The sequence below is a fragment of the Sebastes fasciatus genome, chromosome 15 (genome assembly GCF_043250625.1).
Source record: "Sebastes fasciatus isolate fSebFas1 chromosome 15, fSebFas1.pri, whole genome shotgun sequence".
NCBI lineage: Eukaryota > Metazoa > Chordata > Actinopteri > Perciformes > Sebastidae > Sebastes > Sebastes fasciatus.
The window spans coordinates 2,746,241-2,760,215 of record NC_133809.1 but is presented as its reverse complement, the minus strand read 5'-3'; the positions used below and the strand labels follow the sequence as shown (position 1 = coordinate 2,760,215).

At 36.7% G+C, this 13,975-nt stretch overlaps 1 protein-coding gene across 1 annotated transcript in view; it reads right to left on the bottom strand.

The window, feature by feature from the left end:
• Positions 1-13,809: 13,809 nt before the first annotated feature.
• LOC141783772 (voltage-gated delayed rectifier potassium channel KCNH5) overlaps positions 13,810-13,975 on the bottom strand; it is a 178,619-nt gene continuing 178,453 nt past the window's right edge. Inside the window, exon 14 of the transcript XR_012597354.1 lies at positions 13,810-13,917. The gene's annotated coding sequence lies outside the window, so the exon portion shown is untranslated. The remainder of the gene's footprint in view (positions 13,918-13,975) is intronic.

The following is a 13,975-nucleotide window of genomic DNA, read 5'->3' as shown; positions in this document are numbered from 1 at the left end:
ATGTGATCATTCCTTATTTTCTGTAAGTAATTGAAATAAAATAAAAATAAATAAATAAATAATTCCCTATTTTTCTGTGTTTTTTTGAATATTTGATTTTGAGTGAAAATTAAATTAATTTGAATTAAATTAAGTAAAAAAAGTGTTTTTTTCTACTCTATTAGCAAGTTTTTATATTTACTTTTGAGAAATGCGATTCCTTATTTTTCTGTAAATAATGAAAATAAAATAAAAAATAAATACTTATTTTCCTGTGTTTATTTTGAATATTTAATATTGAGTAGTAAAAAAAAAAAACACTAATGAAAAGCTTATATGTGTTTTTCTATTATTAGAAGCAAGAGTTTTGGTCTCATTTTGAACCGGAGCATCTGCAGATTAATTCTATACCCGAAATATGTTGTGATCCACTAAAGTTAGGCACGATACGAGATGAATAAATAACTGTTTTTGGTCACTGTAAGGGAGCCGGGAGGGAAAACTGAGTGAGATTCAACACTTCTTTGTTTGGGAGGAGGAGAGGGAGACTCACCTGGAGGAGATCTGAACTCTACTGAGGCCACTTTTACTATGTAATTGACAGTTTGATGACAAAAATACACAAATCTTCAGAGTAACAACTGACACCAAATGTGATTTCTTTGGTGAGTTCAGAGTTGAATCAAAAAATTAAAATGAGAACAGGAGATCTGGGTCACATGGAAGGCAAATAAATAAATGCTGAGTCACTTTCAGCTGCAGTGAAAACACACAGAGGAGATCGGCAGAGTTGCAGCTCATAAAAAATATATTTAGTGTGTCTAAACTTGACATTTCCAGACATCATACAGGTGTTGGATCAAACTGTGGTCCCAACAAACCATACAAAAATGAATAAATAGCTTTCTGAAATATTAATAATCACTGCATTAATATAGTTTATCTAATATTCTTGAGGGGTTAGAGTTCACTTTGACTGAAACCATATTATCAGGGGATCGAACCTATGACCTTCCGGTACCTGACGTCTATCTGACCACCAGGTCACTTGGTGAAGATGTGTTATCATCCTGACTGACACGGTGTCAATTAGTGCACAGATAATCAATAGCTGTTATTGATTCTGCTCCTCTTATAGAGCCTGAATCACTACGATGATATAATGTGGCCGACTAACAAGCTGAGGTCAGTTTCAACAACAACAGTGAATGACAGTAGGTGAAAAACACCCTTCAGTGTGCACAACCTCATTGATTTTAGTCTCTTTTTATGAAGTTTTAAAGTCAACTCATTACATTTTTATTTAAATACATTTTATTCAATATGTATTTTTATTTTTTTGTTTAAATTTTTAAAATTTTTATTTATATACATTTTATTCAATATGTATTTTTTTTACATTTATTACATTTTTATTTATATAAATTGTATTCAATATGTTTTTTTTAACATTTTTATTTATATAAATTTTATTCAATGTTTTTTTTTTACATTTTTATTTATATAAATTTTATTCAATATTTATTTTCTTTTTTTTTTACATTTTATACATTTTTATATATTTAAATTGTATTCAATATGTATTTTCTTTTTGTATTTACATTTTTTACGTGATTGGTTGATATCTTTATTTGTGGTGCAAAAGCTCAGAAAAATCGCTTTTCGCCGCGTAATATTCGCGTTCTGTGTAGATGTATTCATGACAAAAACAACAGTTCAAAAAAATATATGTGCAAATTAATTCAGGGCTGCAACTAACGATTATTTTCATTATCAACTAATCTGTCGTTTATTTTCTCGATTAATCGATTAGTTGTTTGGTCTATAAAATGTCAGAAAATGGTGAAAAATGTGGATCAAAAACCCAAGTTGACGTCCTCAAATGTCTTGTTTTGTCCACAACTCAAAGATATTCAGTTTACTGTCATAGAGGAGGAAAAAAACAGAAAATATTCACATTTAAGAAGCTGGAATCAGAGAATTATGACTTGTTTTTCTTTAAAACATTACTCAAACCGATTATCAAAATAGTCAATAGTCAACTAATCAATTAATTGTTGCAGCTCTAAAGTAATTGCACAAAAAACATAAAGAATGGTTTTAAGCTTTAATAAGGATGGTTAATTGTTAATGCATGTAATAAAATAAATAAAAGGTCTGTGATGAGTCACTGCGTCTCCCCCGGAGCTCCCAGAGGAGTTCATAGACCTCGGGTTAGGAACCTCTGCTGATGGTTTCATGGTTTCACTAAGAGCCTCCTCCTCCCTCCCTGTGTTACATCCCCCCCTCTCTGAGCTGAAGGAGGAAGTGGTAATGTCAGGACTGATTAGGGCAGCGGGGGTCATCAGAGCGACTCTCCTGTCAGGGTCGTTGAAGATAACAGAGGTCTCAGGAGAGCCAACAGTCCAGACAGCTAACCTCTCCTCTGCTTCTCCTTACAGGTCTCCTCAGCACTCACACACGCTGCACTTTGCTCATGCATTTTTCCTCTTTTTGTGGCAGGATAATTCTGTCGTTCTGCAGAGTTTACAGCTGCAATGAAGTGCCTTTGCATTACATAATAATAACTGGCATCATTGACATTTTATCAGCTGCAAGTTGTGGAGGAGAATCCAACAATGACACCTGTTTTAGTTTGTTTTTGGTTCATGGTATGAGGAGACAAACTAGGGAGTAAAAGTTCTGCTATTAGCCAAAACTATTTCTGTAAATGCACAGAATGCACATGCAAACCTGTTTTGTCACATTCAAAAAATCATCATGCACAAACACCGTTTCTGTCTCCTGCTCAGATACACACTCTTACATCCAGACCAGCTCAGAGGATTCAGCGTGACGATGAAACAGAAGCTTTGTAGAGTTTAAGAATAAAAGGCGTGCATCAAATTACCATAATTACATTAGGTTAGATTAACCACTTTATATATTACACTGAATGCATTATTTAACGCCACTTCTGGTCTTTGTTCCTCAGTCTACATCTCTGCTGTGGTAATATCCCGACCGTCCCCAGGGATCAATTAAGCTTGTACCGTTCGTCTTGTCTTTTTGAATGTTTTGTGAATACAGCGACGTTCCCTTCAAAGATTAGTACATCCAAGATTCTGCTTTCTTAGAAGAGTCCCTACTGATGTTTGATCTATTGATCCCAGTTTCCTGTTTATTTAATTAGTATAATATACTAATGATGGAGGTGGTGGGATGTTGTTCAGACATTTCTAAAACATCAGCTTCAGGTGACACTTTCATGTCATGTGTGGGAGTTAACATAATTATAATTAGTTTGCAACTTAACTTTGTTAGCTATAGCTTAACCTCTTAAGCCCTATTGGGTGCTGGAAGGTGTTGTTCTCATAGACAGACATGTATATAGCTCCACAACTACCAGGTCTATATGCATGATCTTGGTCTTTATGGATAGGTAAGACCTCAGAGAATCAGTAACATTGGGACTGTTACTATGCCTGAGTAAGTTGCGATGGAACAAAGGAAAGATGTCAATTTTTATCCTCGCCTAAAACGTTTTCTAGATTAAGTATTAGTTAGTATTAGCAGATAACACCATTATAGCGATGATGCCATGCACAGACATGCCACTGAATTCATTCAGCAACTCCTTGACTACAACTGTGCCAAAGCAGATATAAATAACACAAAGCAAATAGATTCTACAAAGGTTTTAGTGAGGATAGGACCAGGCGGACTCTCCATTTCTCCAAAGTGTGCCAAATGGGTTTTCTACCTCTTGAAAGTGAATCTGGCTCTAAAATACTACTGATATCCAATACAGGAGGCTATGTGCACACAATGGAGCCTTTGGCTATAACATTTACCCTGTGCATCATCATTATCTACCATTGTGCACAGTATAAAATCAACCAAATTGTATAATTTTGACTCCAAATGGAGTAGTTTTGTTATAATAATGAAATATGATCAAGTAAAGAGACTTGCACTCTGGACTGTGCAAAAGAGGACGTTGTTACGTCCTCAGGAGACCAAGCAAGAGGATTTGTTATTGACAATAAGTGAGAGATTATAATTACAGACTCAAACGTGATGGATTATTTTCTTCTCTACGCTCAACTGATCTTTCCATTGTCTTCTGAAGATCATAATCAATGGCCAGATTCAATTCATTTGAGGGATGTAGGGTCCATGGGGAGGCATTAACAGTCCAATTTTCCAATTTGGCACAAAGGCCTCAAACTGATTTTCCACAAGATAATTAAAGGTTGTTATATAAGCTTTGACTTCACTCTGCGGTATTCCTATTGATATGGACAGCAGCTGAGGGGAAGGAGCTGTAGTCTCCAGTCAGAACACGTTTCATCCTCACCAAGCTCTGAGGGCAAACTGAGATATCAAAGACACATCAAGACATTCCAGCGCCTCATAACTGACTTTCAGGGGACAAAATTAGCAAAGCAGCTGATGCTAAAACCAACTCCGTAAAGATCAGATGAGGCATTTTAACTCTTCGCTCTCGCAGCTATTCGTTCTGATAAAACCTGTAATATGTTTACAGTTGCATCTGGAAACATTAAAGTCCATAAATCTCATCATTACTGCTGACTTCTGAGAGGAAACTGCTTCAGGGTGAAGTCAGAACAAGAAGGGTGCTTTCAGGTGCTTAAAAGACTGAGAGACTGTCCCAGTTTGGGTCTGATGAAGAGGAACAACATCATATCTATGTTTTGTTTTGCATTTTTGATGTGAGAGTTGTGTTACGGCTGTAATATTTATGACTGTAGCATGGAACAGAAACAATTATTTCACAGATCTTACCTCATCATAGCCCCTGAAGTTTCCTCCGAATGTGGCGTGGTTTTCATCCCGTTGTTTTCCTGCAAGAAGGAACATTAAATGCATCATTAAAATGTGAATATACTTGGAATCTATGTTATGCACAAATGACTTAGTGAGCCATTCTTTGACAACAAATAACTTTGTGGGCAACCATCTGTGAAGTTCCCCAAATGGATGCTGCAGGATCGATAAAGGATTACAGGAACTTCCTGTCAGTTTCTGCTTCATTGGATGTTTCTCCTATTTCCTTTTTTTTGTCTCCCTGAAGAGTAAACAGTTGGTACGGTGATGTTTAGTGGCTTATTGTTATTATTCAGTCCTCATTCAGTGTTCAGTTTCATTGCATATCGTGTATACTGTGTAAATAAACTGCAGCTTTGCTTTTTTAGTGATTGTTTCAGGGATTTCCTGAAGCAGCAGACACTCTCCCACGATAGTAAAAGTAAATCTGTGCCATTAATATTTAATGTTTATATCACCTGTGAGTTCTCACTGAATTATACAGTATCTCATTCTCCAACATTTTGATAACTCAAAATGTTACTGATCATCGACATTAAATGAGTCATCCAGCTGAATCTGCACTCAGAACAATACAGATGAATGAATAATAAATGAGTTTGCCTCTTCACCAGACTGCTGGGAGAAATGGATGAGTTTTGTCAAAAAAAGTTTGATTTCTGTATTTAAAAAAGCAGCAAAAGCTTTTTACTAATTTAAAATATGTGATGGTTATTTTGATTGAACAGGCAGTCAGCATGGCAGCAGCACAGAAATGCAAAAATACATTTAAAAAGAAATGTGTAAAGAAAAGAATACGTAAATGAATAAGTTCGGGGAAATAAATAAGGGGTGAAATGCAAAGAGATAATCATAAATAAATAAATAAATACATAAATTTAAAAATAAATACATAAATAAGTAAAGAAAATGTATAGGGAAAATAGTGCATCAATAGATATATAAATGCATAAATACATAAATAAATACATACATTTAAAAAGAAATACAAATTATATATATATATATAAATAATATAAAAACATAAAAAAAAGAAATAAAGAAATAAAGAAATAAGTAAAAAAGGCAAAAAAAAAAAAAAATCGATTAAAAAAATGCAAAATGAATAAATGCTTTTAAAAATTGCTAAAAATAACAACATAAATAAATAAAATGGAAAATTAAACAGAAGAGCAAATAAATAAGGCAATGAATACAAAAACATATAAATAAAGAAGCAAATTAAAACAGAAATATCAAGTTATATCACATTTTATCAATTTATCAATGGCTACATTTATTTTTAATATTATTTTCTGCTACATTTAATGACATTTATTTATTGAGTAATTTATTTCATTATTCATTTATTTATTTATTTTGGCATGTTCTGTCCTCCATAAGCAGCTACTCTTCCATAAACAACAAAACACAACATATAAAACATATAATATAAGATCTTAGCTGACAAAATAAATACTGTTGACAGAAAATTCCTTATAGTTTAGATATTTGAAGATGAATTTTACTCAATGATTTTACCAAAAGTGCACCATTTAGTGGCTGTACTCGACCAAATACATTCTCAGTCGACTAACACTCATAGGACTCTGTCGACTAATCGATTAGTTGATGAGTTTCTCCACAAAGAATCACACCAAAGCTCCATTTTAAATCTTTAATCACATATTTTAGCATTTGATCTAATGTTGTTTTGGTTTTGAAAAGATCCATAATGTACCGACTGAAACTCCTTCTTAAGCCGTTGATTCACACAAAGAGAAACTAAGACGTTAACTCTCCTCGACATCAAGATTGACACTAAAAAAGAAACAACTGTGGAGTAAATGAGCTTCAAAAGCACCTTCACTTCAGCGGTAACTGCAGTGAGAGAAAGCCTTTCACACTTTTCACTTTTCACCAGCAGCAATTAAAGATGTTTTCCGAGAGAGAACCTGCCGGCACTTCCCGAGCTGACGGGTGTCAGTTTGGGTAAAACAGAGCGTCTCCCGCTCTCTATTTGAGGAGACTCTAATGGGGATAAGCACGTCTCCGGCTCAGCTCCAACTTTTCAGAGACAGCGGAGGCTTCACGTGTCCAGGCGGAGCTGCAGGTGGAGGCCTGACAGGATAATTTCCCTTTTAGCTCTCCGTCAGCACTCACACCATCCGCGGGAAACTAATGGCGATAATTCTGCTGTCTGCCACTAATTGGCTGCGAAGACTCCGCGAGCCTTTCACGCCACAAACGGTTGCCGGTGTCAGAGAAAACGCCTGATTGGATTAGTCGGACAGGTTAATGGATAGAGAAGTAAAATGGCATCAACCTTTTATTAAATGCTGAAACAACACAAACTATACAAAGTCTGTACACACGTCAGAGAACCGTAATGAGATTCAGCGACGTTAAACTAGAGATTATTTCATATTACTAGTCTGATCCTCTTAGAAAAGCTGCAGCCAGGAGCCGGTGATATCAATTCTGGTCACAAAGACAGTCAGAGAAATAGAAAAAAAAGTGAGATTGAAGGAGGAAGAGGAGGCGCCGGAGGAGAGGAAGAACAATGAATATCACAAACGGTGGAGCTGCAGGACAGAAATGAAAAGTACAAGAAGAAGTTTCTAAAATGTGTCTCTGACTTCAGACGGAGCCGTTACTTTAATAAGACGCTGCAGAGAATATCGAACTATTCAACTTCTCCACTTCCACTTCTCTGTTTTTACATTAACTGAAGAACGGTGTGGCCGGAGGCTCCGTCTGTACGAGACACTATACACGATTATGGTGTCAACGTCACGGTGTTAGCTGGAGGATGAACAAAGGAGGCTAACTAACTCTAGCAGGGGGCTAAAGTTCCACATCTAAAATGTCCTCTTGCTGTGCTGTTGGGCGCCAGAATCCAGATATCACAGACATCTGAGATGACAAACTGTGATTCGAGGCTGTAGCGAGCTACAATATCGGAGATGGAGAGAAAATGTTGCTAATATTTAGCCCTCTGCTAACCGCAGCCGTGAGTCGGAGTAACGTGACTCGTCAGTCCTGAGTCACGTTGAGTCGTTAGTGAAGTTACCATCAACCACGACCGTTTCCTAACCCTAACTAAGATGTGGAGATGGTGTATGAATTTTACGTCACCAAAACAAGGGGATCTGCGTCCCGGTGTGCCGCTTGTTATCCACGAGGCGCATGTACTCCCGTTTAAGAAACTCCGACTGTTGGTGTTTTACGTCGTTAACGCCTGCGTGAATAACGACTGCAGAAGCGGAGTTGTGCTTAGCAGCCTGATGCAGAGCGGTGGGTGCAAGGTCCTTTATGGAGGCACCTGGGAAGTTGAAAGTCCGGCCACTACGCATCGCCACATGCCGGACCACAGAGGTACCGACAACAAGCACCGAGGGAGGGCGTTTCCTCTCAATGAGCACACCTGAGCCTCCAGGGTGTGGCGGTGGTGGGATGGAGCCCGATGTTGGGACCCCTTGGGGATCTTGGCGCTTGGTAAGGTAAGGTACATTTTGAACAGATAAAAATATGCGATTAATCATGATTAATTTTCTCACGTCAACAAACACGTCACACTCTCGGAGCTTTCAGAAAATGTTCCACTTACGAGGTCTTGAATACCACAAGAGAGGAGTGTTCATATATCCTCCAAAATGATCATCAGCATCTCTGAAACAAAACAAAAACTGAACATTATAACCGTTATGAGGAGAGGATTTATTACTGCATTACTTTTAGCTAGCTGTACTGAATGTTTATCTTCCCTTTCAGAAAAATGATTCACCTCTTTGTGGACGTTTTTGTTTTTTCTTCTACTTCCAGGCCGACACATCTCAGCAGGACAGATGAAGGTGAAGAGCTCTTCCTGCAGCCTCTTTGTGTTGTTTCAGCTTCTACTGGGTGCCAATACAGATCAATAAAGCTCATTGATTACTTAATGCCCCCTTTCGGAAAACCGAGTGAAGAGGGAGAAGTTTCTAAAAACAGAGCGAGAGACAGACAAAGACAAGACAGGAAGCCCAGAGAGAGTATCCCAGACGGCTGTTTATTATTCTGACACTACAGTTTAGGTGTGCAACTGTAAAACAATACATGAGTCAGTGTGGGATTTTTAGTGCTGCTCCCTACCGTCGCTTTAACAAAAACAGTAGAAATTTATAACATTCCAGTAGAAAAAAGAAGAGAGAGAAGCTTCACCTAGAGGGCCTCCGTTTATTAAAACCATCCAGACTTTCAGCAGCTAAAAGCTGATGAAAAATTAATCCCGGTGAGAAAATCCTGCGATTTTGTGAGATAAAGTCAAAACCATAAAAGAATTCAACCCGGGAGATGACTTCCATTTGTTTTAGTGCCACATTCGATGCAATATGTGGAATCGAATCAAGCCAAAGGGATAATTTGAATAAATGAGGCCCCATTGGTCATGCCCACCCGCCCGCCCGTCCCCCAGAGAGGTGGTGTCAGTCGGTCGGCACGACGCAGACTGACTGCACATCATCAGCATACTGAGGAGAGCGGGATGGAGATCAGAGAGAGAGGACGGATGGACGGAGGTGGAGAAGACAGAGGAGGCCCTCGAGGAGAAGAAAGAGAGAGGAGGAGGAGAGGATACAAGAGGACCTCCTTCCTGTGTCAAGAGCGTCTAAGAAAGTAGAGACGAGAGTTCCTCCCAAAAGTGTAAAGAAACAAAGGAAGACCAAAAAAGCTCCCAGAAAGCAGAATGGAGGCAGTGGTTGGGGAGGGGGAGGAGGAGGAGGAAGAGGAGGAGGAGGGTTGTACATTCAAGTGGCAAAGCCGAAAGATCCTGCGCTGAAAGGTGTGTGTGTGTGTGTGTGTGTGTGTGTGTGTGTGTGTGTGTGTGTGTGTGGGCTCAGATCACAGGAGAGTCGCCCTTCATTCTTGTGTCAAACTAATAAAGAAGAGGATGCTGCTGCTGCTGCTGCTGCTCGCGTCTCCTCACAAAAGGTGAGGAGTCGCAAAGTTTCCCGGTGTCCTGCATCTATACCTCATCGTGTACTTTAACCGCTGAGGGGAGCGTTTCTAGAAATAGAATCACTCATGTGTGGATTTATTTTTAAAGCAATATACTAGATTTCAAAATTACTCAGAGCTCCTTCTTCCTGCCAAACTTCAACTACAATGACTCCATCTGTCACAGTATATTGCAGAGATACTGTATGCACAGTAGTATATGTATGTGTGGAGCCTGGAGTGCACCACTGGGGTGAATATAGACTGTCACTGTGTTTAATTATAATCAATCCATAAATTCATACATTTAAATATTAAAAACAAAATTCGGACTTACACATCTTTAATTTAAAGCAAACAGGAAATTAATTGTAATTTTAAAATGTAATTTGGTGGGCAGTCACAGTGACTTAAATAACAAAAAGTAAGATTCAAAATTAATTTAAAAATGAGATTTTAATATTTAATTATTAATTTATTAGTTGACTGAAAAAATAAATATAATTCATAATTGGCAAATTGTATTATATTTTATTTTGTATATGTATAATAATAATGCATTATAAAACATCTACATATAGAAATTTAAATATAATGAAACTATTATTTTTTATATGTATATGTTTTATAATAATGAGTTATAAAACATAAACATATAAAAAATACAAAATAATTATAAAACATATACATAAAAATTATTTTAATATAATAAAACTGTATTTTATTTTATATATGTACATGTTTTATAATAATGAATTAAAAAACATATACATACAAAATAAAATATAGTTTTATATTTTATGTTTTATATGTATATGTATTATAATAATGAATTCAAAGCATATACATATAAAACAAATTTAATATAATCAAATTATATTTTATTTTATATATGTATGTTTTATAATAATGAATTATAAAACATACATATAAAAAAATTAAATATAATTTTGTTATATTTTTTTTTTTTATATGTATATGTTTTAGAGTGCATTATTATAATTCCAATTTAATTAATTGTTTTAATTGTTTAAATGGGTTAATCTATTAATTGATTATAAGAAAACTTCATCTGTATTTGATTTTAAAACAGCTGCCAACTACATCAGAGTAATCAGATATTGGTGTATGATATTCATAAATCTTTGATAGATATGGTAATATATTTTTCTCTAAAATAGTTAAAAAATAAATAAATATATTTCCCACTGCTCTGAGGTTCAGACATTTTGGAAGATTGTGTCTTTTAATTATTTCCCAACAACATTTTTTTCCACACAGCTTAAATGTAAGCAGCCGTTTTAGCATCAAAAGTAGAAAAAAAAACAATTAAAATGTGTTCTTAAGCCTATTGTAGTTCTGAGATATCATCGTACTGTTGTCCAGATGTGATACGTTCAAGAGGAGGATTCCTACACTGACTGGGAATTATGTTTTCTTAAAGTCTAAAGTGTCATTTCTCATCCTGTATTATGGCTTTTTGTTTTGAGGTGTAATCTTCAGCTCCATCATGATGTGATCTCAGTGACAGCGGTATCGCCAAGCCGCCATCAGCATCAATCAAACTGAACATCTGCAGAGATCTTTAAAAGGAAAAAAATCCATCCCAGAGATTACTCCTGAATTTAGACGGATACAATAAATCTGTGTTTTTACTGCACCCTACTGTTACTCCGTCTGTCATTTCCTGGTTTCCAAAAAAAGCTTTTAACGTCTCCCAGAGGAGAAGAGTCTCTGGTGCCAAATGAGAGTCGAGCCCAGTTGGTCAAACTACAGAAACGCTATGCCTCACACAGAAACGCTATGCCTCACATACCATCTGCACATCCATAGAGATACAAGCATGTGACTGCAACGCATCATGGTCTGTTGTCTGTTACTGTGGCTGGACAAACTAGTCTATGACAGATTTCTCTCTATACGTGACAATAGGTGCACTAAACCTGATGTTAGCTGTATAAAATGGGAAGAATGTCTTTAGTCAAACTGTGGCTATTTTAGGATATTTCAGTTAACAGTTAGCATGTTAATTTAGTTTATTTAGCAGGTGCGTTTCAGCAGGTTGTTAGCAAATTAGCATGTTAACATTGATTTAAATCAGGACTGAAGCTAACGGGAATTTCGTCATTCGTTCCCTGTCAAGAACTCAAGTGTCGGAGGGTGTTTCTGTGGGAGTTTCTGACCTGTTGGTGGCGCTACATGAAAACTCCCAAGTCATTACGACCTCTGTTGAACTGACTGACTCGCTGCCTTTCCTAAAAAAAAAAAAAAAGAAGAAGAGACCTTTCATTTAGATTTTATGCTACCCATCATTTGTTAAGTTTGGCTGGTGGATGTGTATGGGATAATGTACAGCGAGCCGGTCATTATTCTGAAATAAACCCCGACCCCTGACCTGTTAGCTGTACATTATCACACGTATTACACGGCTAACTATTCAAGGAATCAATAATTTGACACAAAAGCGTCCCTCCAGAGTCCGACATCTGAACTGCGTCCATAGCAACGGTCTGTTATACATAGCAACGGACTGTTATACATAGCAACGGTCTGTTATACATAGCAACAGTCTGCTATAAAGAAATAACAGACCGTAGGACGCCATGATTTACCAAAAATAAAAAACAAATAACCGATATCTCATCTTATCTACACATGCAAACAAATCCTCCATCTCATATAGATATATTTGTAATAATGACCTTCATCCTGGCTTCTCTATAAACAACAATAAAGTCCATCAGAATCAGCAGTAAGAGAATCAACTGTTGCATAGCTTCGCATGATATTCGATATATAAGAGACATGTTCAGTAAGATAAAGAGATATGCTGCTCTACACAGGAACAGTGGTAGCCATCATGGACATCCTCTAATAGTTTAATTTCTGCATTAATGACAGGGGGGGAGCCAGATTGCTTGAAACTGCTGCTGAGGTGTCCCTGAGCAAGGCACTTTGTCCCCTGATCGTTGCAGGGGATCCGCTCAGTGGCCACCAGCAGAGACAACGAGGGGAAACTTCCCAGAGTTTGAGTGTGAAGCAAGTTGGTGCAGAAAACAGGACGAAGTACACATTTGAATAAAACAAGAAGCCATTAAAAAATGTTCCAAAAGCAAAACCTGATAATCATATTGTGACAGAAATTTCACGTCTAAGCTCGTCTTCAGCTGGTGTCATTTTATGCCAATTAGCATTACAAAGTCATTAATCTTCATCATTTTCCAGTCTGTTGACAGCAGAGAGAGACAAATCTGAACAAGTCCAACATCAAGATGGAAAATAGATGTTTAAATTTCAGAGCAGTGAGTTTGGTGGGAAGTTGAGAGAGCCAGTAAACTGCAAATGACTGGTCTCACCAAATGGCGTGTGTATGACACGGTAATTTGTAAATCATTTCGCATGCACGCCTTTGCTGCTTTAGGCGTGTCGTAGTCTGTGTTTTGACTACAATGCAAACGTATCTACATGAATATGCTACACTCACAGCTAGTGACGTAACGTAAAAAGTGTGAAAGGTCGCTTATGGTGGGAGGGAGTACGGGGAGGTGGATGTGTCCAACAAACACAGGACTTTCAACCAGGAGACTGTCCATGTCCCAAAGTGTGGTTAAGTTAGTGACTTTTGTGAATTGTTTTCCATACTTATGTTTCGTTTTTTATGTACGTATTTTACGTGCCCATTAATAACAATGTAACCTAAAATGTAATGTAACAATGTAACGTAACAACGTAATGTAGCAATGTATCCTAACAATGTAACGTAACAATGTAACGTAACAATGTAACGTAACAATGTAACGTAACAATGTAATGTAACAATGTAACGTGACAATGTAACGTAACAACTTAACTTAACAACGTAACCTAACGACGTTACGTAACAATGTAACATAACAACGTAACCTAAAAACTTAACTTAACAATGTTACGTAACAATGTAAGGTAACAATGTAATGTAACAACGTAACGTAACAATGTAACTTAACAACATAACCAAACAATGTGACCTAACAATGTGACGTAACAATGTAACGTAAAAATTGAACGTAACAATGTAATGTAACAACGTAATGTAATAAAGTAATGTAACAACGTAACGTAAAAATGCAACGTAACAATGTATTGTAACAAAGTATTGTAACAACGTAACATAACCTAACAACATAACCTAACAATGTAACGTAACAACGTATGGTAACAATGTAACCTAACA